A 23,914-nucleotide genomic window follows, 5' to 3' on the forward strand; every position below is an offset into this window, starting at 1 on the left:
ACGAGGAAGGAAATAAAATGAGCATTTGGTGATGGGAGGAGTGGGAGATTGGCATTAGAGGGGAAAGGACAGGATGATGGGATGATGGGAGAATTGTGGGCGCACCAGTGGAGGGGACCAAGTGGGGCAGATAAAGAAGAGGCGGAGGAAGGGGTATTAATTGAAATTGGATTCAATGTTCATACCATTGGGTTCGGGCATGGGTATGAAGAACATTGAATTCTCCAATTTCAAGTAATATCCCACTAAGTTCCCTTAGCCTCTTCTCTCCACCCCCCCCCCTCCCCCCGCACCCACAACCCCTCCTGGTATGCACATATTTCTCCCACCATCCCCATCACCCGGTTTGTTTCCCCTCCTTGTTAGTAGAAAAATAACTGCAGATGCTAGTACAAATCGAAGGTATCACAAAATGCTGGAGTAACTCAGCGGGTCAGGCAGCATCTCAGGAGAGAAGGAATGGGTGATGTTTCGGGTCAAGACCCTTCTTCAGACTGATGAAGGGTCTCGACCCGAAAGGTCACCCATTCCTTCTCTCCTGAGATGCTGCCTGACCTGCTGAGTTACTCCAGCATTTTGTGATCCCTTCCTTGTTAGGCTCAGCTTCTATCCCTCCCATCTCTGTGTCCCCCATCTTTCTTTTATCCCCATATTTCCCCTCCCCTCCCATCTACCCACATCCTTCCCACTGGTTTTACCTTTAACTGCTTCTCTCCTTATCCTTTTTTTTAAAACTATTTCCACTCATCTGGCAAACAACCCCCACATTTGTCCCCATTTATCACTTTCCATGCTGCACATTTTGCAAATAGAAGGTCTGAAGAGCACAACCTGGTGTTTATTTTATTTTAGACTTTAGAGATACAGCATGGATACAGGTTCTTTGGCCCACTGAGTCCACACCGACCAGCGATCCCCGACACTAGCGATCCTTCACACTAGGGACAAAATACAATTTTTATTGAAGCCAATTAACCTACAAAACTATACATTTTTGGAGTGTGGGAGGAAACCTGAGCACCCAGAGAAAACCCATGCAGTCACAGGGAGAACGAACAAACTCTGTACAGACAGCACCCGTAGCCAGGATTGATCTTGGGTCTCTGACATTGCAAGGCAGCAGCTCTACTGCTAGGCCACTGTGGCGACCTAAATTATATTTCCAAAATTACACGAATTTGCAAGATTAGTTACACCAAAGCATCACTTGAAGTTTTTCTTTGATTATTTTTTCCCAGTTTTGTGAACTGTTTTCTTATTCCTTATAAGGTCATCACTCTTGTGACTATTCCTGGAGCTCTTTTATAACAGCTAAAGGAGACTATTAAAGCAATGTGGCTATGTATATCCACTGACTTTTCCTTCCCATTCTGTATCTCACAGATAGGTTGGTAGGTTTTCTCCAGGTGCTCCTGTTTCCTCCCACACTCCAAAGATGTACAGATTTGTAGGTTAATTGGCTTTGGTAAAATCGTAAATTATCCCAAGTGTGTTGGATCATTGAGTGATACAGCGTGGAAACAGGCCCTTCGGCTCAACTTTCCCACACTGGCCAACATATACCAGCTGCGTTTGATCCATATCCCTCCAAACCTGTCCTATCCATGTACCTGTCCAACTGTTTCTTAAACGTTGGGAAAGTCCCTGACTCAACTATCTCCTCTGGCAGCTTGTTCCATACACCCACCACCCTTTGTGTGAAAAAGTTACCCCTCAGATTCCTATTAAATCTTTTCTCCTTCACCTTAAACCTATATCCTCTGGTCCTCGATTCACCTACACTTGGTAAGCCAAAGCTTTACAAAGCTTATAAGTAATTCAAGCTCCCATGATGAAAGGGATTTGTTGTCCAAAGGGGTTTACAACTAGACACTGCTCATTCTTTTCAAAAGCACATTATTAGGTTTAAACTGCGATTCATTTTCATTCATTAAATTGGTTGAACATTTTTTCCAGCTGTACTTCACTTGTGCAGAGAACTGTCTCTGCATTTCCCCTTCACAACACACATGTTTTGCTTGTATTGGTTCCAGTTCTTCACTTTGATCTAGTAGAAACAAGGAACTGCAGATGATGGTTTACAATAAAAAGACATAAAGCTGGAGTATCTCAGAGGATCAGGCAGCATCTCTGGAGAACATTGATAGGTGAAGGGTCGGGACCCTTCTTCAGACACTTCTCAATCCGAAGCGTCACCTATCCATGTTCTCCAGGGATGCTGCGTGACCTGCTGAGTTACTCCAGCACAATATGTATTTCCCTTTGAACTAGATTTGTTTTATTTTCACAAAATTATATCATTTTTTGAACTTTTGCTTTCCTACCCCTTCTCCTTGGATTGTCCCAGAGCTGGATCAGACTTAAACATATAAATTGCAATGCACGAGTAACCCACACCAGTACGATTCAGTGGAGCTCTTACCTGAAATGTAAACATGTTATTATCTTGAATGTAACACCCAGACAATGCCAATTCTTCTTCTTATTGGAATTTTGGGCACTGAACAACACTTCTTTTGCATATCGTGGCTTCATTCAGTGCAAAAGAAGAGTTGTTCAATGCCTCTAATCACTGCCGAACATCACTCCAATGAGTAGGAAGAAGGGTCTCGACCCGGAATTTCATCCATTCCTTCTCTCCAGAGATGCTGCCTGTCCCTCTGAGTTACTCCAGCATTTTGTGTCTATCACTCCAGTGATTTTGGTACAGGTCCCAGCAGAACACTAATGTTATTTAGGTATCCAATTTTAATAACGTACCTCGCAAATACCTTTGTTTGCAAGGTGTAGAGGAGAAGAGGAATGGGTATGAGATCCTCAAAGCCTGGGGATCCAAAAGGTCATCTAGCTCCTTTCTGAAGCACCAATGCTTTAGGTTGGCAAATTAGATCAATGACAGGGATGAAATAAGGTGGACATTGATGCAACGAGGAAATAAATTTAATGATACTCACATGCAGTCAAAGGCAATGAACACATCAACAAATCCCATTTTCCAACAACACCAGCATCAGAAGCTTTGAGTTATATACAGCAGAAATGCTGATCATTGCTGGAGATGCCATCACAGATCCTTAGCTAGTGACTTTGGGTCCAAATCTCTCCTGCGGGCCTCTCCTGGGGCAACCCTCCTCCAACTGATGATCCTGCGGGCCCGGCAACCCCCTCCAGCTGACGAAGCCCGTTGCCTGGCAGGGTGTGTCCCCCGGGGCCGTGGGCGGGCAAGGGGGGACAGGGAAGGGGAGAGGGAGCCACTCACCTCGGCTCCGTGCCGCCAGCGCTGCAGCCAGAGTGAGCCGTGGACCCGAAGCCTCTCCTGCAGCACAAAGGCGATCGTCGGCCAAGGGCGGCGACGGGCATCTTGTTGGACCCTCTGCCACCGCGCTGCACCAAGGGAGGAGGGTCAGGCGAAGGCACGTCGGGACGGGCACCCGTCCTCCTGGCAGTGGGGGGTGGAGCGCATCTATTAAAGTTAGCGGCGGTCCATGGGCTCAGCAGCCCCCTCCACCTCATTGGCCCTAAACCTCCCCTGCATTGGTCCAGCACCCTCTCCTCCCCCACTCCACCCCTCCCCCTGCCCCCCGCTCCCCCTCCCACCCCACTCACCCACTCCATCCCCCCTCAAACCCCCTACCCCCCACTCACCCACTCGATCCCCCCTGAACCCCCCATTATCCCTGCCTCCTCCCCTCCCCCCCACTCATGCACTCAATCCCCCCTCAAAGCCCCCCTCCCCCCCTCACGCACTCAGTCGAAATATCTTAGGTCGCCCAACTGCACACGCGCTGACTGACATTGAAAACGCAGCTCGTCCTCCCGGCTGGGGGTGGGGGGGCGTGGGTGAGTGGGGGGTGAGGGATCGGGGGGGGGGGGGGGGTTGAGAGGGAATGGAGTGGGTGAGTGGGTGAGGGTGGTTCAGGAGGGATGGAGTGGGTGAGTGGGGGGGAGAGGAGGAGGAGGGGATGGAGTGGGGGAGTTGGTGGCAGCTCGTCGGCCCGGAATCCCCGCCCCCCCATTGGCCGCCACTTCCGTCACTCGGGCGGGTCCCATTGTGACGTCAAACGCGTCTGACGGCCAGGGACTTGGAAAAGGTTATTTTTAAACTTTAAAATGTCTCTAACTTTAAAAATATAAACCCAATTTGAATGAAACTTGCATTAAGGTGACCCCAGGACAATGGTGAGTAAGAAGGTCCTAAAATTGTCACGCTATCGTGTGACGGGGGCACAAAAATAAGGAAGGATCAAACAAACAAGATGAGAGCTTTAGTAATATACTTGACCAAGTGGGCCCGTTTGGCCCATTCCTCGTAGAGGAGGGACAGGGAAGGGGAGAGGGTGTGACTGAGGAGCTCCCTCTCTCCTCCCCCACCACCTCTCACTCTCCACCACCTCGCCTTTCCCCACGACCCCCTTTTCCCCACTCTCATCCTCCCCCAACCCCCCCATTCTCTCCTCCCCCACCCCCCATTCTCTCCTCCCCCACCACCACTCTCACTCTCCTTCACCCCCCCTTTCCCCATTCTCTCTTTCCCCCACCCCCGCTGTCCCCCTCCCCAGTCCCACTCTCCCTCCCACCCCCACTCTCTCCTCCTCCCACCCTCCCCTCCCCCCCCACTCTTACTCTCCCCCACCCCCCCTTTCCCCACCAGCCCCCCTCTCTCCTCCCCCACCCCTCGCCTCCCCCACTCTCTCCTCCCCCCATCCTCACCCCCCTCCTACCCCCATTCTCCCCTCCTCCCACTCGCCCCCCACACCCACTCCCCTCCGTGGAGCCATTGGCGGTGAAAGCCACTTACCGAGTGTGCAGGGAGGAGGAGGGAGCGCCGGACTACTCGAGACAGGCAGCGCGGCCTTGACCTTGCCAGGCTGGGATTACTCGCGGCGGTTGTGGGTGAGAGAGGAGGGGAGAGGGGAGAGAGAAGCGAGGGGAGAGAGGAGAGAAGCGAGAGGGGAGCCCCTGATTGCGTGCGGGCGGCTCCGCTAACAGCGTCCATCTTTTTTTGCGAGTGAAGAGAGAGTCCATGCGTGCCCCATGGTGACGTCATACGCACAGCATCCCTTGGAAAAATGTCTTTAGAAATGAGATTTTTTAACTTTAAAATGTCTGTAACTTAAAAATATAAGACCGATTTAAACGAAACTTGTTATAAACAGTCGCCGCGAGAGTGGCGATTAAGGTGGCGCAAAAATTGTGGCGCTATGGTTTACCGTTTTGGCAAAATCGCAGAAATACATATATAGATACAAACAGATACATATATTTATATATATATCTACAAGATCTGAGTTTTAGTAGCATAAAGATAGATAGATATCGATAGTAGATAGATGATGTGTAAGTCATTAAAGATGATGATGCACTTATATCTAACATCCCTATTCCATTATCTACATGGATTTATCAGCAGATGGAGTAAGCATGCACCTCCTAATTACTTTTATTCCCACCATCATCCTACCTCTTCCATTCAGGAAGCCATGAACTCCCATCTGGCCTCAACATTTAAAGTTCCCCGTTGAGCAAAATATATTAATTTCTATGGACACGCACATATAGATGGCCAGCATACACAATGGGCCAAATGTTGTCCTCTTTCCTATCACAATTCTACAAAACCCTATGATAGTGCATTATACTCCTCCTTGGGATCCAACGGGAGTTAGCCAACTGGATAGAAAATTGGCTTCAAGGAAGGAAGCAGAGTGTGATGGTGGAAGATTTTATTTCAAACTGGAGGCCTGCGACCTGTGGTGTGCCTCAGGGTATGGTGCTGGGCCTATTGCTGTTTGTCATCTATCCATAATTTGGATGAGAACGTACAAGGCATGATTAGTAAGTTTGCAGAAGACACTAAAGTGGGTGGTATTGTAGATAGTGAAAGTGGTTGTCCAAATTGCAGCAGGATCTTGATCGGTTGGGCAGCTGGATTGAGGAAAAGTTGATAGAGTTTAATACACAGAAGTGCAAGGTGTTGCATTTTGGTAAGTCTAACCAGGGCAGGACCAACACGTTGAATAGCAGGGTTCTGGGCAGTGTTGTAGAGCAGAGCTAGAAGTGCAAGTACATAGGTTCTTAAATGTGGTGTCACATGTCACACGTCACATGTCAGGTAGATAGGGTGGTCAAGAAAGCTTTTGGCACGTTGGCTGTGATCAGTCAGAACATTGAGTATAGAAGTTGGGAGGTCATATTACAGTTGTGCAAAACATTGGTGAGGCCACATTTAGAGTATTGTGTTCAGTTTTGGTCACCTTGTGATAGGAAAGATGTTGCTAAGCTGGAAATGGTACAGAGATAATTTACGAGGATGTTGCTTGGACTCGAGGGACTGAGCTATAGGGATGTTGAGCAGGCTAGGACTTGATTCCTTGGAGCGCAGGATGATCTTATCGAGGTGCAAAGAGTATGAGAGGAATAGATATGGTAAATGCACAGAGTCTTTTACCTAGAGTAAGGTAATCAAGAACCAGAGAACATAGGTTTAAGGTGAGGGAAGAAAGATTTAATAGGAACTCGAGGGGCAACATTTTTTGCGCAAAGGATGGTAAGTATATGTAACGAGCTGTCGGAGAAGGTAGTTGAGACAAGTACGATCACAACGTTTAAAAAAACATTTGGACAGATACATGAATAGGCTATGTTTAGAGGGATATGGGACAAACACAGGCAGATGGGACCAATGTGGATGGGGCATGTTGGTCAGCGTGGGCAGGTTGGGCTGAAGGGCCTGTTTCTGTGTATGACTCGGTGACTCCATAACTAATCTCTTCAGAGCTGAAATGACTGTTGGCCCCACTGCCTACTACCGACTTGTTGGTACTTATATAAATCCTCATGCTTCACAGGTGAAATGATTTAAAAATAAAACTTTTGCCGGTTAGTTTTAGAATGTGGAGAGATTCCCATGTCTTTGCCGAGAACACCCTTACTAATAGAAAGGCCAAGTAACAACATCTTGGCAGCTGTGAACCCATCTGTGACAAATGTGGATGTGTGTGGGTTTACTGGAATGTGGACCACCAAAGTAGGATTTCCCTGAGGGAGAGGAGGGGTGAATGAATCAGCTAATGAAGTTTCAGAAAATGAACATGAAGAATTCCAGGAAGAGCAAAATCAACAACGTCAAACTCTTACATTCACAGTCAATAAATGCATCAGGCAACATCATTGAAGGATTACTAACAATTTCATCAAATTATAGAATTTAGTCATGTACCATATTGATTGAAGCTGTTAACTATTGACCAGCTGAACTCAATGATCAATGTATTCTTGGCAGCACTACATGATGATTTCTGTGTGCATTCACCAAGTGAACTGCAATGTATCACACTCCAGAATAGTACAAATGGGCTGGGCTCATCTTCCCAGGGTGTTGCGTTATGTTACACACCGTAACTCAGGGAGGTTTTTCCCTTTTCCATGAAAGCATTGATAGTAGTATGCAGATCTCGCCATCAGCAAACTATCCTTCAAAACTAAAATGAGACTGAGTTTAACACTTATCCCTAAAAGTAATGTGTAAACTTCACGCAAGATTAAAATCAATTCACTTTACAAAATAGAAATGTATTGGTTAATTAAGCGTTAAAGAAGTAATGCTTAATTGCCCACTTAAAAGATCAGATTTTTTTCAGCTTCTTATTAGAAGGAACTTTCTGGAAATGACCATCATAGGAATATAGAGGGTGCAGAAGACAAATTCTTTGAATCTTTTTTTCAGCTTTGTGGGTAAAGAATCAATGTTTTTTGTTTGTCGCAGGCAGCTATACAACCTAAAGGACAATCTCCTCTGACTGCTTAAAATTAATTTTGACCTCATTAATATATATATAAGTAGGGATACTGTGTTTGGATTAGGACTCACTTAGAAACGAGTGCATGGAAACTTTAGATTTGATTTTACTATACCTGCCCAGATAACATCATTTGAACGTATGGAGGCGGATTTTAAGTAAAGATGTTTACCCAGAAGGCAGAAACTTAGAGAATGTGGGTATTTTATATGGAAATAGTTGGTTTCCATTGTGGATGATCAGCCATGATCACAATGAATGGCGGTGCTGGCTCGAAGGGCCAAATGGCCTCCTCCTGCTCCTATTTTCTATGTTTTCTATGTTTTTATGAATCTGAAAAAGGATTTGTGCTGTACATGCATGGAAACCATGATCAAAATAATAGGAATTTAAACTGATATCAAATGGTAGTCTATATAGCATACATTGGAGCATATTTTGTGCCTGATATAACTTTTAAGATTGTGCTACTCTCTACTGCTCTGATGGTATATTTGCGATCAACTACCATATTGCAACTATTCAGGATCATCCAATGGTCAACCTGAGAGTCATAGTATGGATCCAAGACAAAGGTTGCTATGAAAAGAAGTCAACTATTTCTTCCTCAAAGGAAGAAATTAGACTTTATTGGGACAGCATGGAAGTAATGGAAAAATGGGGTAGACACAAAATGCTGGAATAACTCAGCGGGTCAGGCAGCATCTCTGAAGAGAAGGAATGGGTGACGTTTCGGGTTGAGACCCTTCTTCAGATTGAGTTACTCCAGCATTTTGTGTCTACCTTCGATTTAAACCAGCATCTGCAGTTCTTTCCTACACATAATGGAAAAGGGGTTCAGAATGGGAATGGGCAGAGAATTACTATCGTAAACAATAGGAAGTCTGTCATGACTGAGAACAGCAAGAGGCCATTTGGCCCTCCAAGCCTCTGCCAGCCATTTGAATGAGCCTCCAATTGGTGCCAACCCTTTCCTCCCCCGACAATCTTACAAGATTTTCCTTTTCAATTGTACTTTGTATATAAGTTGATAGATTTGAAAAAAACTTTGGGTCTTCCCTCTGAAACATGTGGAAAGCACACTGATCAAACACAGGTGGTCCCTTGGTCTGAACATATAAAACAACAACATACAGTATATAGTGCAATAAAACAAGATACATTGCTCAACTACACAGAGACTCAGCAATCCTTTCTTTAAATTACACCAGTTCTTCATAGTGGGGGTGCGGCCAGTCACAGATGTCCCAGAGGTTAAAGCAAAGAAATCTAATAAACCAGGTTACAAATTCAGCAGGACCACAAAGTTGGGAGGAATGCAGGACCATGTCCAAAATGGAATTGCAGTGAATCGCATGACATACATTGGAACTGAAAGAAAACACAGAGGCAAAGGGCTGAGTCTTGGCTGTTGGCGGCAGCTCCATGACGGATTAAATCACCTCTATAGACACAAAAAAAATGTAAGCCCTTTATATATTAATCCTAAACTTGATTCTATGCTACATATTGCATGGAAATTTAGGACCATTGAAGGCAGCACGTGTAGCTATCCTAGGGTTTCATCAATCCCACAGAATGAGTACATTTTTTAAAAGAAAGTCTTTTATACTGTAATATCAATGTAACATTTTAGACTTTAGAGATACAGCACAGAAACAAGCCCTTCGAGTCCAACCAGCGATCACTCAGTACACTAACACTATCCTCCACCCTAGGGACAATATAGAGTTTTAATAAAGCCAATTAACCAACAAACCTGTAGGTCTTTGGAGTATATGAGGAAATAGAAGCACCCGGAGAAAACGGCGACCATTTCACTGAATATTTACGCATGGCCTGCCCAGGCCTACGGGATCTCCCAGTTGCCAACCATTTCAACTCCCCTTCCCATTCTCACACTGACCTTCCTGTCCTGGGCCCCCTCCATTGACAGAGTGAGGCCACACGCAAATTGGAGAAACAGCATCTCATATTTTGCTTGGGTAGCTTACAACCCAGCGGTATGAACATTAAATTCTCTAATTTTAAGTAACTTCTACTTACACTCACCGCCCCTCCCCTTCCCCCATTGTGCCTCTCCTCCACCCTAGTTATATTACCAATTCTCCACATTATTTCTCTCTTGAGATCACACCTTACCAGGCCCTGATTAGTCCTAGTATTTTCTCGCCTCCAGTTCTTCAAGCACCCCCAGCCCCACGCCCTACTTTCAGTCTGAAGAATGATCCCGACCAGAAACGTCACCCATCCTTTTCCTCCAGAGATGCCACCTGACCAGCTGAGTTACTTCAGCACTTTGTGTCTATCTTTGGTATAAATCAGTATCTGCAGTTCCTTGATGGTTTGGATAAGCTAAGTTCAAGGGAAAGTTTATTTAGGTAAAGAGTGGTTATGGTCTGGAAATAATTATCAGTACAGTTGGTGAAAACATGAATAAACTATGTCTCTCGATAGGATAGAAACAAGGAACTGCAGACATTGGTTTACAAAGAAGGACACAAAGTGCTGGAGTAACTCAGCGGATCAGACAGCATCCCTGGAGAATATGAATAAATGATGTTTTGGGTCGGGCCTCAATCCAAAACATCATCTATCTATGTTCTTCAGGCAGTCTGAAGAAGGATCTTGACCAGAAATGCCACCTATCCATGTTCTCCAGAGATGCTGCCTGACCCGCTGAGTTACTCCACCATAACCACTCTTTGCATTTAAAAAACTTTCCCTTGAACTTAGCCTATCCACACTGTCAAGATCTTATACAGAAACAGGGAACTACCCGACCCGCTGAGTTACTCCAGCACTTTGTGTCCTTCCCACAATAGGATATAGGATAGATATTGAGAGGAGATAATTTGCAGAACTACGAGGAAGGGTAATGGAATTGTATCACAGGGAGCTGGCAAAGACTCAAAGGGCTAAATGACTCCCTCTGTGCTTTTATAATTCGATAATAAATGTTTTTTATTTAATCTGCATCAGTTTTATGTTAAAAGAAAGCCTAAATATTCCTAGCCCGGGAACTGAAATTTACAAATTATTATATAGTTTTTAGTGACTAGAGGAATTTACAAATAGCTGCACCCACATGACACCATCTATTCATCCCCTATTTGTTAATTTGAGTCGATTTCTTCTGGAATTGTTCAAGCAATATTTTTAAAGGCATCGACCTGGTTAGTAGTTTATAGTTAAATTTCACAATTGAATTCCAAATCTTAAACTGACTGTAAAGTTTTCAGGATATATTTCAAACAAATAGCTTATTTTAAATCTTTTATCTGGGCTTTCATGTGTGAGCTCACAAATATATATCAGTGCAAACACAGTTTAAAGCTATTTTTATTAAGAGCCAGGCTGGGTGGTATAAATCTGTAATCCCTGATTACATATCCAGTTGTGATCTTTAAAGATAAAGGTTTTGTTACAACATTTCAGAGAATATGGAGAGTGCCATGGCTCCCCTTAAATAGCTCCCTCAGACATTTTTAGCAGTAGTGATTTGTACTTTACATTTTGTTGGGTTCTGATGATTTCTGCAGTTGTCGCTTGAGGTTTTGCAGAAGTTTCATTTTTTCTTAGAGCTCACTCAACCCAGCACATGAATTAAAACTTCACAGTGCCACATCGATGTGAAGAGTAAATCTGTGCTGAGTAGAGATTGGAGCCCACAGCCTACTTCTTTTGTTGGTCCTGCCCAATTGCTGTTTGAAATCATACTTTTTTTATGGGGCAAGATTTTGGGATCATCAGTCCATAAGTCATAGGAGTAGAATTAGGCCATTCAGCCCATCAAGGCTACTTTGCCATTCAACCATGGCTGATCTATCTTTCCCTCTCAACCACATTCCCATGTCTTCTCCCCATAATCTTTGACATCCTTATTAATCAAGAATCTGTCAATCCCTGCTTTAAAAATACCCAATGACCTTATCTCCACAGCCATCTGTGACAATGAATTCCACAGATTCATCATTCTCTGACTCAGTGCACACAATTTGGATGTTATAACTGCCCAGGGTGGTGTTAGTAGTTCAGACAAGCTGCAAATCACATTGAACACCGTGTTGGTGAGGGCATTGGCCCCTGTGCATTGAATTTCCATCAGAGGTCTTTGGACTCATCTGATCATAATGTCTATAGCATGTGGCATTGATTTAACATAAGCATTACCTTTTTATTAGATGCTTCTGCCTTTCATTTAATATTACAAGCTTTCAGCAGCAGGAAGTGCAATCTCCCCTTTGCTATTTAAAGACTCCTACTTCCAGGGGTTATTTACTGGTTTATTTTGTTTTGCTCTTGCTTGAAATCTATAAATGCTCGGTGTTTTCCATGGGTGTTTCAAGTTGAAAACGTCTGCATGATTGGGGTGGCAGTATTGAGGGACATGTGTAGGAAAGAACTGCAGATGCTGGTTTAAACCGAAAATAGACACAAAATGCTGGAGTTACTCAGTGGGCAGGAAGCATCTCTGGAGAGAAGGAATGGGTGACGTTTCAGGTCAAGACCCTTCCTCAAACTGGGACAGTTTTGAGGAACAGTTCGCAATCTTCAAAGCTTCTACAAGAATCAGTTATTTCCCTAAAAACGCTGCATTCCAGAGTTCGACAAGTTAAGGCAAAATAAATTAAGGTAGATATAACATGGAGTAATTTAAATTTGAATATAAACAGTAAATAGTGGAGATTCTCAGCAAGGCAGGCAGCATCCACACAAAGAGTAGAAGACCTTTTGCCAATCTGTCTCTTTTCCACTGACGCTGCCTAGCCTACAGCATGTTTACAACCACTTCTGTTTTTGTTTCAAATTTATTTCATTTTTGATTTTATTTTTAATTTGAGATGCTGGAACAGCAAGTAGTCGTGCATAGAAATAATACTTCTGCTATGTGAACAATCCTGGAGGGGCACTACAATACTGGTGGTGTGACCCACCAACAATTCAAGAGTTCCGCTACATGGTGCATTATTTCACCATTATGAGGGTCAACACTTGCTGGGAGCAAATGAGAATGCTCTGCTTTTCTTGGTGCTCCAAGGAGGACAGTTTAGTTGGTGGAAAGTGAAACAGGAAGAGGAAGGAGACAAGCCAACAGTCCCTTTGTGCTGGAGATGTAAGATAGGAATAAGGCGTAGACTATTTTCTAAATAGGGTGAGAATCCAGAAATTGGAGGTGCAAAGGACTTGGGGGGTGCTGGTGCAGGATTCCCAAAACGTTAATCTACAAGTCGAATCGGTAGTAAAGGAAGAAAACTCAATGCTAGCATTTATTTCAAGAGGGCTTGTATACAAAAACGGGGATGTTATGTTGAGGTTCCATAAGGTGCTGGTAAGGCAGCATTTGGAATATTGTGAGCAATTTGGGGCACTATATCTGCGGAAGGATGTGCTGGCTCAGAAGAGGATCCAGAGGAGGTTTACAAGAATGATCTCAGGAATGAGTAGGTTAACCGTTTGTCAGTTTGTCGGCACTGGGCCTGTACTCGCTGGAGTTTAGAAGAATGAGGGGGACCTCATTGAAACATACAGAATAGTGAAAGGCTTGGATAGAGTGGATGTGGAGAGGATGTTTCCACTAGTAGGAGAGTCTAGGACTAGAGGTCATAGCCTCAGTATTAAAGGACCTTCTTTTAGGAAGGAGGAGGAGAAATTTCTTTAGTCAGAGGGTGGTGAATCTGTGGAATTCTTTGCCACAGACAGTTGTGTAGGCCCAGTCAGTGGATATTTTTAAGGCAGAGATAGATTAAATCTTGATTAGTACAGGTGTCAGAGGTTATGGGGAGAAGGCAGGAGAATGGGATTAGGAGGGAGAGAGAGATCAGCCATGATTGAATGGCGAAGTAGACTTGATGGGCCGAATGGCCTGATTCTACTCCTATTCCTTATGACCTTATGTGATTCAAATTCAGATCAGTTTATTGTCATATACACCAGGGGACTTAATCTCTCATCTGATGCGGATACCAGTATCACAACTTTTACACCCATTTACGACTTGCCTCACAGTTTACATTCCTCATGCCACTGACCATCACAATAAACCAAATTATATCAAACTAAATAAAATCATGAAGAAACAAGGAACTGTGGATGCTAGTTTACTAAGAAAAGGGACAAAATGCTGGAGTAACTCAGCAGGGCAGACGGCATCCCTAGAGAACATGGATAGGCAACATTTCGGGTTGTGACCCTTCTTCAGACTGGAGAAGGGTCCCAACCCTAAACGTCACCTATCCATGTTCTCTAGAGATGCCGCCTTACCCGCTGAGTTACTCCAGCATTTGTGTCTTTCCTAAATAAAGTCCCATGTTATGTTCCGTAAGACTGCCGTCCAATCACATTGTGCATAATGCTCGCCTTCTCCCCACCTTTACTTGTCTTGGTGCTCCTATGCAGAGTAGATTAGTGATGGAAACTGTGGGTTTGACTAAGGGGGACTGGAGGATTATGCTGAGCAGCTTTGGGCCTAATGTAACCGCTTCACCTTAAGTAGCAGTAGGATTCCAGGTTGTTGGTTTGGCAAGTGTGTCAGAGGGAAAGCGGTCATTCTGAGAGAAAACATTGGGTCTGTATTCTACAGAGCCACTGCTACATCTTCCATGTGCCTCATCCATTCTAGTAGTCTTGGCTTTCTGGGTTGCTGTGACAATCTATAAGCTTGTCACTGCACTGCAAACCACAGCCACATTGTAGCTCTCAGATACTGGTAGTTGCTACGTGAAACAATGCCTGTTGCAACAGTCACCAGCAGATTCTGCATCAAGGTTAGTAGACCTCTGTGCCAAAGGTATTACCTACTGCTTACACACTGCAAGGGATGGATTCCAATCTTCACACACAAAATCCTGTGCAAACTGGCTACTGTTTCCTCTACTTGACACTGAGCTCAAGTTTTCCTGACAGGTCAATGCACCAGGCCTTCCCTTGTAAATCATCTTTGTACTTCTTCAGAGCCAGCCATTGAAGTCCTCATCTGAAGCTTCTGGAGTAGAATTTGTGTGCGACCTTACGTTCTGACAATTCCACTACTTTCCTTAGGTTGGCTGTAGCTGATAATGGCAGGTAATCTAAGGCAATGTTTTTGTGCACTTTTGGCCACTTAGAATTAGTTAAAATTACGGGTACAAGCTGTTAACACTCAAGAATGCTGAAATCCTCCTTCGGGAGAGTGTTAAACTGGAAAAGGAAAAGCTCAGGCACCAATGCATGTTATAATTTAAGATTTCTTCATAATAACATCGATATCAAGACCTTCAATCCTATGGTCTAAGCCAAATTACAATATCATAAGAACAATTATACAAAATGACTATTTAAAAAAATATTTCAACCCCATAAATAATCATTACATAAAGTCAGTTATGACTGTTGGAACTTGTTTTCAGAAAAATAAAACTCCAGCATTTTGTGTCTTTCCTTGGTAAACCAGCATCAGCAGTTCCTCATTTTTTGTTCTGAAGATATTCATCGCATGACATTTGGTGCTATGTATTGTTCAAGGTGGCACTTTTGTTGTATAAAATATATGTTATAGGACTGATCAGCAAAGACTGCACACACTATGAAGTAAAATGAGAAAAATCACTATTGCCAGGATTTTATGTGCATTCCCCTCTATTTTTATGCTGGCATTGAGACAGTGAGGTGTGACTCACAGCACTGGATCTTGGCCTGGTTCTGGGCTTATTGTGCTTTCTGTTTTGACGTATTCAACAGCAGCAACAATGACTGTCCCACTCTGGACTAGCACTTCTCTTTCAATGGAAACAGGACAGCTTGGTCGCACAATGGTGTAGTTGCTTCTTTACAGTGCCAGAGACCTGGGTTCTCCCTGACTATGGGTGCTGTCTGTACGGAGCTTATACGTTCTCCCTGTGACCGCGTGGGATTTCTCAGGTGCACCAGTTTCCTCCCACATTCCAAAGACATGCAGGTTTGCAGGTTTATTGGCTTCTGTAAATTGCCTCTAGTGTGTAGGATAGTCGATGGTTAGCAAGGAATCAGGGAGCCGAATGGCCTGTTTTCACCCTCTTTACAGCCCCTAACATTTCCATCATTTCTGCTCATCAGTTTTCATTGTTCAGTTTTCATTGTGTGAGAAATGAAAAAAAATCCAAAAATATGAAAAATTGATACTTCCTAAAACTATTATTGAAAGAATAGACCAGTTACTAAGTACTTTTGCAGCATGAAAGCACATCAAGCTGTTTAAAAATTAAAAATGAAACCAAATGGAACTGAAAAAAGGGAAGCATTTGTCTAAAGTTAATCCCACCTTTTTCCTGTGTGGTGTTACAATGTGATGCTTCCCTTAACAGTCACGAAGGACTGGTAAGTGGCTGAAAAGTCAAAGACTACATTTTGTGTTGTACGCACTCCTTTTCCTATTTTAAAATTGGTTCTGAACCAAAATATTTCACATTCAATAAGAAAGTAAATTTGTTTCCATTGAAGAATCTGTGAAAGTGAATGCATTGAAAGCAATGACAAAAGATCATAACCCCAACTAAACTCCTGTTCTTTAATGGGTATGGAGACATGATGACTAAACAAGGATTTGACCACTTCAGACATATTGATTCCTCTGCAGAGGAAGACTGTGATTTCTATTTGAGTACAGAGGTTGGGAGGTCATATTACAGTTATATAAGACATTGGTTAGACCAGATTTAGAATATTGTGTTCAGTTTTGGTCACCATGTTCTAGGAAAGAAGTTGTTGAGCTCGAAAGGACTCTGGGAAGATTTACCAGGGTGTTCCCAGGACTCGAGGGACTAAACTATAGGGAGAGGTTGAGAAGGCTAGGGCTTTATTCCTTAGAGTGCAGCAGGATGAGGGGTCATTTTATGAAAGTGTGCAAAATCATGAGAGGAATAGATCGGGTAAATGTGGTCTTTTGCCCAGAGTAGGGGAATCAAGAACCAGAGGACATATGTTTACGGTGAGGAGGAGAGATTTAATGGGAATCTGAGGGGTAATGTTTTTACACAAAGGGTGGTGGGTGTATGGAACAAGCTGCCAGAGGAGGTAGTTGAGGCAGGTCCTATTGCAATGTTTAAGAAACATTTAGACAGGTACATGGATAGGATATGTTAAGAGGGATATGGGCCAAAAGCAGACAGATGGGACTAATTTAGATGGGGAATGTTGGTCCGCGTGGGCAAGTTGGGCTGCAGGACCTGTTTCCTCACTATATGACTCTGTGACTCAAAGATGAACAGACATTAGAAGCATGTTTTCCATGTCACAGCTTTACACATTTTGAATTATTTACTTTTGTTTGCCCTTTTCATAATCTATCTAGGATGCAATCTATCAGGTGAAGATTACACCAGAATTTGTGATGAGATGAACATATAAATGAATGGGGAGTGGTTATATAAACTTAATGGCAGTGTTCCAAAATGTTTGCAGGGAAAGAGCTTTAATAGAGGCAAGACAAATGGAAAGGAATGAAGAGAGGTTAGTGATCCTTTATAAGGCTCTGGTCAATGTACACTGTTGTGCCAGTTCTGGTTACTCTACTGGGAAGGATCTGAGGGTTCAGAGGAGAACTTCAAACATTGAACCAGTGACAAGAGATTTTAGCTCCAAGAATAGGTTGGCGAAGCTGGGATTGTCCATATTAGATCAAAGAAGGGAAGCATTTGATAGAGGAGCACAAGTTTAGAGTAGGTACACAGGCAAGGAGATATTGATTTAAGATTCTGACGAAGAAACAGGGAGGATGTGAAGAAGAACGTTTCTGTGGCCAATATTTATTACTTGCATCTGACGATGGTAGTGGAAGCAGAGATGATCATGGACTTCAGGAGAAATTAATTGGCACTTGAGGAATCAAATTTGAAGTGTTACAATAGAATTGAACTATACTGTATAGATGGGTTCACATGGAATAAACATGGATCCGATAGGCTACTTTTTGTGCAGTAATAATCTCATGGTTAAATTTTATACATTAACAATGAATCTACTCATGGTCGATTTTTTTCTGCTACCAGGAAGTCCAAGTTCAAATTTTCAGGCAAATTGATGCAATTTAATTTTTTGTAAGTGATTGTTCTTAATTATCTCCATTTTGCTGCTAATATTATTAGGGTGTCAAATAGTATGTCTGACTTTCCTTCCCTACAATCCAATTGCACCTCCTACCATTGATGTTCCTTGCACTAATGTTGCAGAATCACTTTAACACTATCCCTGTAACAGTCACTCCATGTGTTGCAGGCACAATTCTGCCCACCAACCCTCCCTCAAGTGCCCTCAACCCACCCTCTGTTTTATGCACTTTTTATCTAAATTTTCATTTCTTGGATACTGGATCTCTGGATGTAATTAGTTAACTTTAGAATTGTTTCCATTTCTAGTTCTGTATCAGAAAAGTTTCAAATTGCTAACATTATCAATCAGTTATGAAAGTTGATACTAAGAAGGATATTCTTGGTTTTCTAGATTTGTGCAATAAGAGAGTGCAGTTAGATGATTACTAGCAAAGTCCTTCCGAGATCATAACTCAGAGCAACACAAGCTGCTGGAGTAACTCAGCAGGTCAAATAGCATCTCTGGAGATCATGGATTGATGACATTTCGGATTGAGAACTCGGAGACAAAAACGTACCCTCTTCCATCCTTCATATGCTGAATGAATGCTCCTCAAGCAGTGCGGTAAAATAATGCATCCTTCAGTGAAAAGTCTGACCACATTCTAACTCTACCAACCAGAGTTTTCATGGTCTGGTAATGCAAAATCTTTCAAGCTCTTTCAGATTTGATCAGAACAAAGTTAAAATGAGAAAAAAGATTGAATTTCGAACACTGGTATGTTTTATCATAACTAAATGTATCTCTATGGACTACACAAATTTAAAATAATTCCTTGGTATGATCTCACACACTTTACAAAATCTTTCCCTAATGCTACTCTGATTATTGACGCAATTCAAATTAACAACAGACTATTCCATAGTCTGTCCAATTCTACAGTCAGTTACAATGCTATGTAATGTGTGAGTTTCTAACTTCATCAGTGCGCAGTCACTGTTAAGCACATGACATTAAAAAATATCATTACGTTTTCCATAAATTTAGTTTTAAATTTGAGATGAATATAGAATAAATAAATTGAACATAATTTCTGCATCCCTATACAAAGATGCATACCAGTCAGAAATAAAAAGCAAGGGACTTGGTCATGTGGAAAAATAAGTCAACACGTTTTACCAGTTTATATCTGGTATGAAAACAAATTTTTCATTGCTTTGTTTTTTTCATGCAGCAAACCCATTGTCATTTTGATCTTTTCTGTATAAATAATTAATCAGCCGCACTAAAAGTCTCCTTTACTCTTCCAACATAAGTTTATCTTGAATTAAAATCAATTAAAACACTACAGTATATTTTAAAAGCAAATTATGGCAAGTATACTATTAATTCATGAGCTAGATAATACAAGTATATTTCTAGAATCCAACTAATTTGAGACAGAAGCTTCTGAAGGACAGGTGTAGAGAGCCCTTTGGAGAATCAAGGTCAGGGCTTTAGTCTTACAATAAAAAAATGTCCAAAATTTTGGACCAAGTTGAGGAGAAATTTATTTATACAGTGGGTTGCACACCTACAGAATTCACTACCTCGGGGGGCTATAGGTGCTAGGCTACCAGGTGTACTGACATGTACAGACACCTTGACTTTAAAAGGATCTGGAAATATGATTAGGTGGAAAATTAGGCTGAAGGTACAGGATCAGTTATAGTCAGAGTCATAGAGCGTGAAAACAGGCCCTTCGGCCAAACTTGCCCACATCGACTAACATGCCCCATCTACACTGCTCCCACCTGCCTGTGGTTGGCCCATATCCCTCTAAACCTATCCAATCCAAGTAGCTGTCTAAATGTTTCTTAAACATTGCAATAGTACCTGCTTCAACTACCTCCTCCGGCAGCTCGTTTGAAACACCCACCACCCTTTGTGTGAAAAAGCTACCCCTCAGGTTCCTATTAAATCTTTCCCCCTCTTACCTTACACCTATGTCCTCTGGTTCTCGATTCCCGATTTTGCTCATCCTGCTCATAATAAATGATAAAGGGCCATACTGCTTGCCTTTTGCTTCTATTTCTCATATTCGTAAAATTTTGTGTTATGTTTCTGTATTTACTTTTTCAAAGGTCCAAAACGGTTTTAAAATCCTTTACAAAACTATAATGTAGCCTCACAGTTCAAACGACAAATGTTGAGTTATAATCCTGAAATTACAAGTCTTAGACTAGTTTCAATACATCCTAAGATGCTTATGAAAAGGAAATGAAGATTATGTTTGTGCACTTAGATCTACGGTCTAATTTTCAATAATGGCTGTATTAAGTTCGGAAGATATAAAAGTGCTGCTGTGTCCTGTGCAAAGTCACTCAAGGTTACAGGAATCTTATAAGCACTGTACAAAAGTCTTACAAAAGTCAGGAAATGACCCTTGTGATGGGATTTTTAAACCAGCCAGATCAGAGACAATGTCTTCATACAACTTCTGCAACTCTGGCATGTACCATTAATAGAAAATTGGGGGAGGGTGCTTAACAGCAGAGTACTAAATGTAATCTTCCAGATATCAGGGTCATTCCTTTACACATTATACTTAAGAGTCAAAAGACCTTTTGAATTCTTTATTCTCCCAATACTTTTAAGCAGGAGAGACTGGAGGTAATGATGAAACCAGATTCTTTGTGACAGCGAATCTATATGGATCAGATAACATGTAGCACCAGACTACTGTGGTCGGAGTGGTGCGGAGGGGAAGCTGTTCTCTATGCTGAATAGTGTCTTTGTTCCTTCTGCCGCAGCAATTACATTTTGCAGGCCCCACAAATACAACATGGGCATATGAGAACAGAATCAAAATGAATCTTTGGTCTGAATACTGCTGCTTTGTAGCATGTTTTAGGAGACACGTGGAACAATATTGGCAGCCTGAAAATGACTTTATTATATACAGCTGTAAAACTGTCTTCATTAATCAGGGGTTGAAAAGATGCAGTTACATATGCAACAGGACTACTGATATGTTCTATTTCCCTGACATTTCTTTCAAAATTCCAGGGGTTGGCTACTTAATCTAGAACTAAAAACTTTGTTAAAGAAATCTTCCATGTACAATCAACATGAAGTTGTTATATCTTGTCTTTTACATTTTTGCAAACTGATTGGAGAAGTCTTTCATTATTTTGTGTTTTATTTTAATGCTAGAGTAAATGATAATTTAAATTGTCCCCCCCCCCCCTCCTCCCCCTTATAACCCCCCAACGTACACTCACACACACAGCGGAGCAGGAAAACATTAAGTGGAAGTATACAGTAGTGTTGAGTGAGTGGAAAATTATATAACTTGCATTCTTGGAGTTCAAAAATATTCTCATTCAAAGGCTGCTACAGAGATTGAACACAGAGGGGATTCTCAGTTAAAGTGGAATGCAGGAAACTATTTGGCTGAGAGACGGTAGTGGCGAATCATTCTGGAAGTAGAACCAAGTGCAGTGACACAGGGACGAATGAAGTGGTCCTTACTGGTCCTAACTTCATTTAACAAATTAGATTGGCAAACTCAAGTTAAGCCAAACAAGTTCACAGATTGTGCTAAAGAGGAAAGGGGAAATGGGTTGGGGGGGTTAGTAGAGAGGGAAGGGGGCTCGGGCAGAAAAAGTTAATGGAAGTAGCTTCTTCCCCACTGCTGATTGACCCCTGAACTAAGCACTTCTTTCACAATTACTTTGCAGAGATGCTGCAACCTACTCTTGCTCCTAATTCTATCTCTTTCAGTTATTCTGTTATTGTACTTTAATATTCTCTTGCACTACTCAGATTTTGTCCTACAATCATTGCACCATTGTGCTGTTTTGCGCTCATCATTATATATATTGGTTTATTTACCATTATTGTATGTATACTGTTTACTCTGTGAGCTAGCTTTATGTAAACAAAGAATTTCATTGCACCCTGGCGTATATGACAATAAACTCATCCAAATCTCAGTTAAAATCTACAAATAACCAAAATCAGTGGTGACAAAATTTGCTGATGTTGGTTTCGACTGAAGACAGACACAAAAGGCTGGAGAAACTCAGCGGGTCAGGCAGCATCTCTGGAGAAAAGGAATAGGTGATGTTTTGGGTTGAGACCCTTCTTCAGTCAAATTTAAATTCTTTTCTTTTTCTCATCATGTGTTGAGTTGGCAGAACCAACTCCAAATTACGATATCACTATAAAGGAAATGCAGAGTGATAGAAAGAGAACCAGTAACTTTAAGTAAGACACAAAAAGCTGGAGTAACCCAGCAGGTCAGGCAGCATCTCTGGAGAAAATAGGTGATGCTTCAGGTCGAGACCCTTCTTCAGTCTTGACCCGAAACATCACTTATTCCTTTTGTCCAGAGATGTTGCCTGACCCGCTGAGTTACTCCAGCTTCTTGCGTCTATCTTCGGTGTAAATCAGCATCTGCAGTTCCTTCCTACACACAGTGAGTTTAAGTAATTGTGTTCTATATTCCCACCATATTTACAAACGAGTTAGGCCATTTAACTTGCCTTATTTTAAGCTTCCAGAAGACTCTTGCACTTTTCCACTACTGCAATGACGCACCAATATACCTCGATTTCATCTAAGCCATCTCTCCTTGTCTTTTACCTACAGTTTATTCCAGGTTGAATAGAAATTCCAGGTTGAATATGTTAAAGTTTCCATACCTTACAGCATTCGTGTCAACTCCCAAAGCACTGTCTTTCTTCATACTTTAGATCATCACTAGGGATCAGAAATGTGATGGTGTACCCCTCTTTGCGATGGACTTTGGGTTTCTGCTAACAAAAGAAAAATACTCCTGGTTTCTGATTGTGGTTTTAACACAGTAAAAAATGTATACATCTTGGGCCCAAGCTTGTAAGCATTTATATACCTGACAGCAGATAAATCAATTTTTTAGTAAGAATAACCTCTCATTTTTTTGTATTATATTCCATCTACTATGTCCTCAACCACACATCTAACCTGTCTCAACCAAAAACATTATCGATTCATTTGTCCATTTTTACAGATGCTGCCTGGGACCTACTGAGTTCTTTGTTCTGGATTCCAACATTTGCAGTCTCTTGTATTCACGCTCACCTAACTTGCTCGCATCCCTTTGAAGCCTCTTTATATTATCTTCAATCCAGCATTTTCACGATTATCAGCATCGTCTGTAAACTCAGAAGTGTGTCATTTGGTCTCCTCAGCCAAATTGTTGACTGAGTGTAAACAGCTGGGGCCAAGTAACCCTTCTATCTAGTGCATCAATCGTCACAGCCTGTCAATGGACCAAATGGTATAACATGAGTATAAAATGAGATCGTCAAACATGGTCAATCCGAATATTCTTTTTGTGTTCTGTTATTACATCCTTCAGTATAGATTTACAGATTCCAGCATTTTCACGATTATCAGGTGACAGTCAGCATGTGATCTCCACAAATCTTGAGGGATCCATTACACTTCAACATTGGCGCAATAGACAATAGACAATAGACAATAGGTGCAGGAGTAGGCCATTCAGCCCTTCGAGCCAGCACCGCCATTCAATGCGATCATGGCTGATCACTCTCAATCAGTACCCCATTCCTGCCTTCTCCCCATACCCCCTCACTCCGCTATCCTTAAGAGCTCTATCCAGGGTGATGTCCAATGGGTGATGTCCATTTAGACTGCTTACAAGGTGGAATGTTTATCTGAGACAGCATAGTGGCTCAATGGTAGAGTTGCTGCCTTACAATGCCAGAGTATAATCCTGACCTTGGGTGCTGTCTGTACAGAGTTTGTACGTTCGCCCTGTGACCACATGGGTTTTCTGTTGTTTTCTCCCACATTCCAAACACATGCAGGTTTGTAGCATATTTGGCTTCTGTAAATTGTCTCTAGCATGTTGAATAGAACTAGTGTATGGGTGGTCATTTGTCTGCCCAGACACAGTGGGCCGAATGACCTGTTTCCATGCTGTATCTCTAAACTAAACTAAAGTCTCCCATTCTGGTTCCATGACACAAGGCACTGACACAGGCTTGAGAAACTGTGATGGAATGTTGGAATCAACGTCA

At 42.3% G+C, this 23,914-nt stretch overlaps 1 long non-coding RNA gene across 1 annotated transcript in view; it reads right to left on the reverse strand.

Annotated features, from left to right (window-relative positions):
• The window catches only part of LOC144597622 (uncharacterized), a 32,588-nt gene extending 9,954 nt beyond the window's left edge, over positions 1 to 22,634 (reverse strand). Inside the window, exon 1 of the long non-coding RNA XR_013547768.1 lies at positions 22,532 to 22,634. This is a non-coding gene — a long non-coding RNA (uncharacterized LOC144597622). The remainder of the gene's footprint in view (positions 1 to 22,531) is intronic.
• Between the last annotated feature and the right edge of the window lie 1,280 nt (positions 22,635 to 23,914).

The sequence above is a fragment of the Rhinoraja longicauda genome, chromosome 10, assembly GCF_053455715.1.
Source record: "Rhinoraja longicauda isolate Sanriku21f chromosome 10, sRhiLon1.1, whole genome shotgun sequence".
NCBI classification, from domain to species: Eukaryota; Metazoa; Chordata; class Chondrichthyes; order Rajiformes; family Arhynchobatidae; genus Rhinoraja; species Rhinoraja longicauda.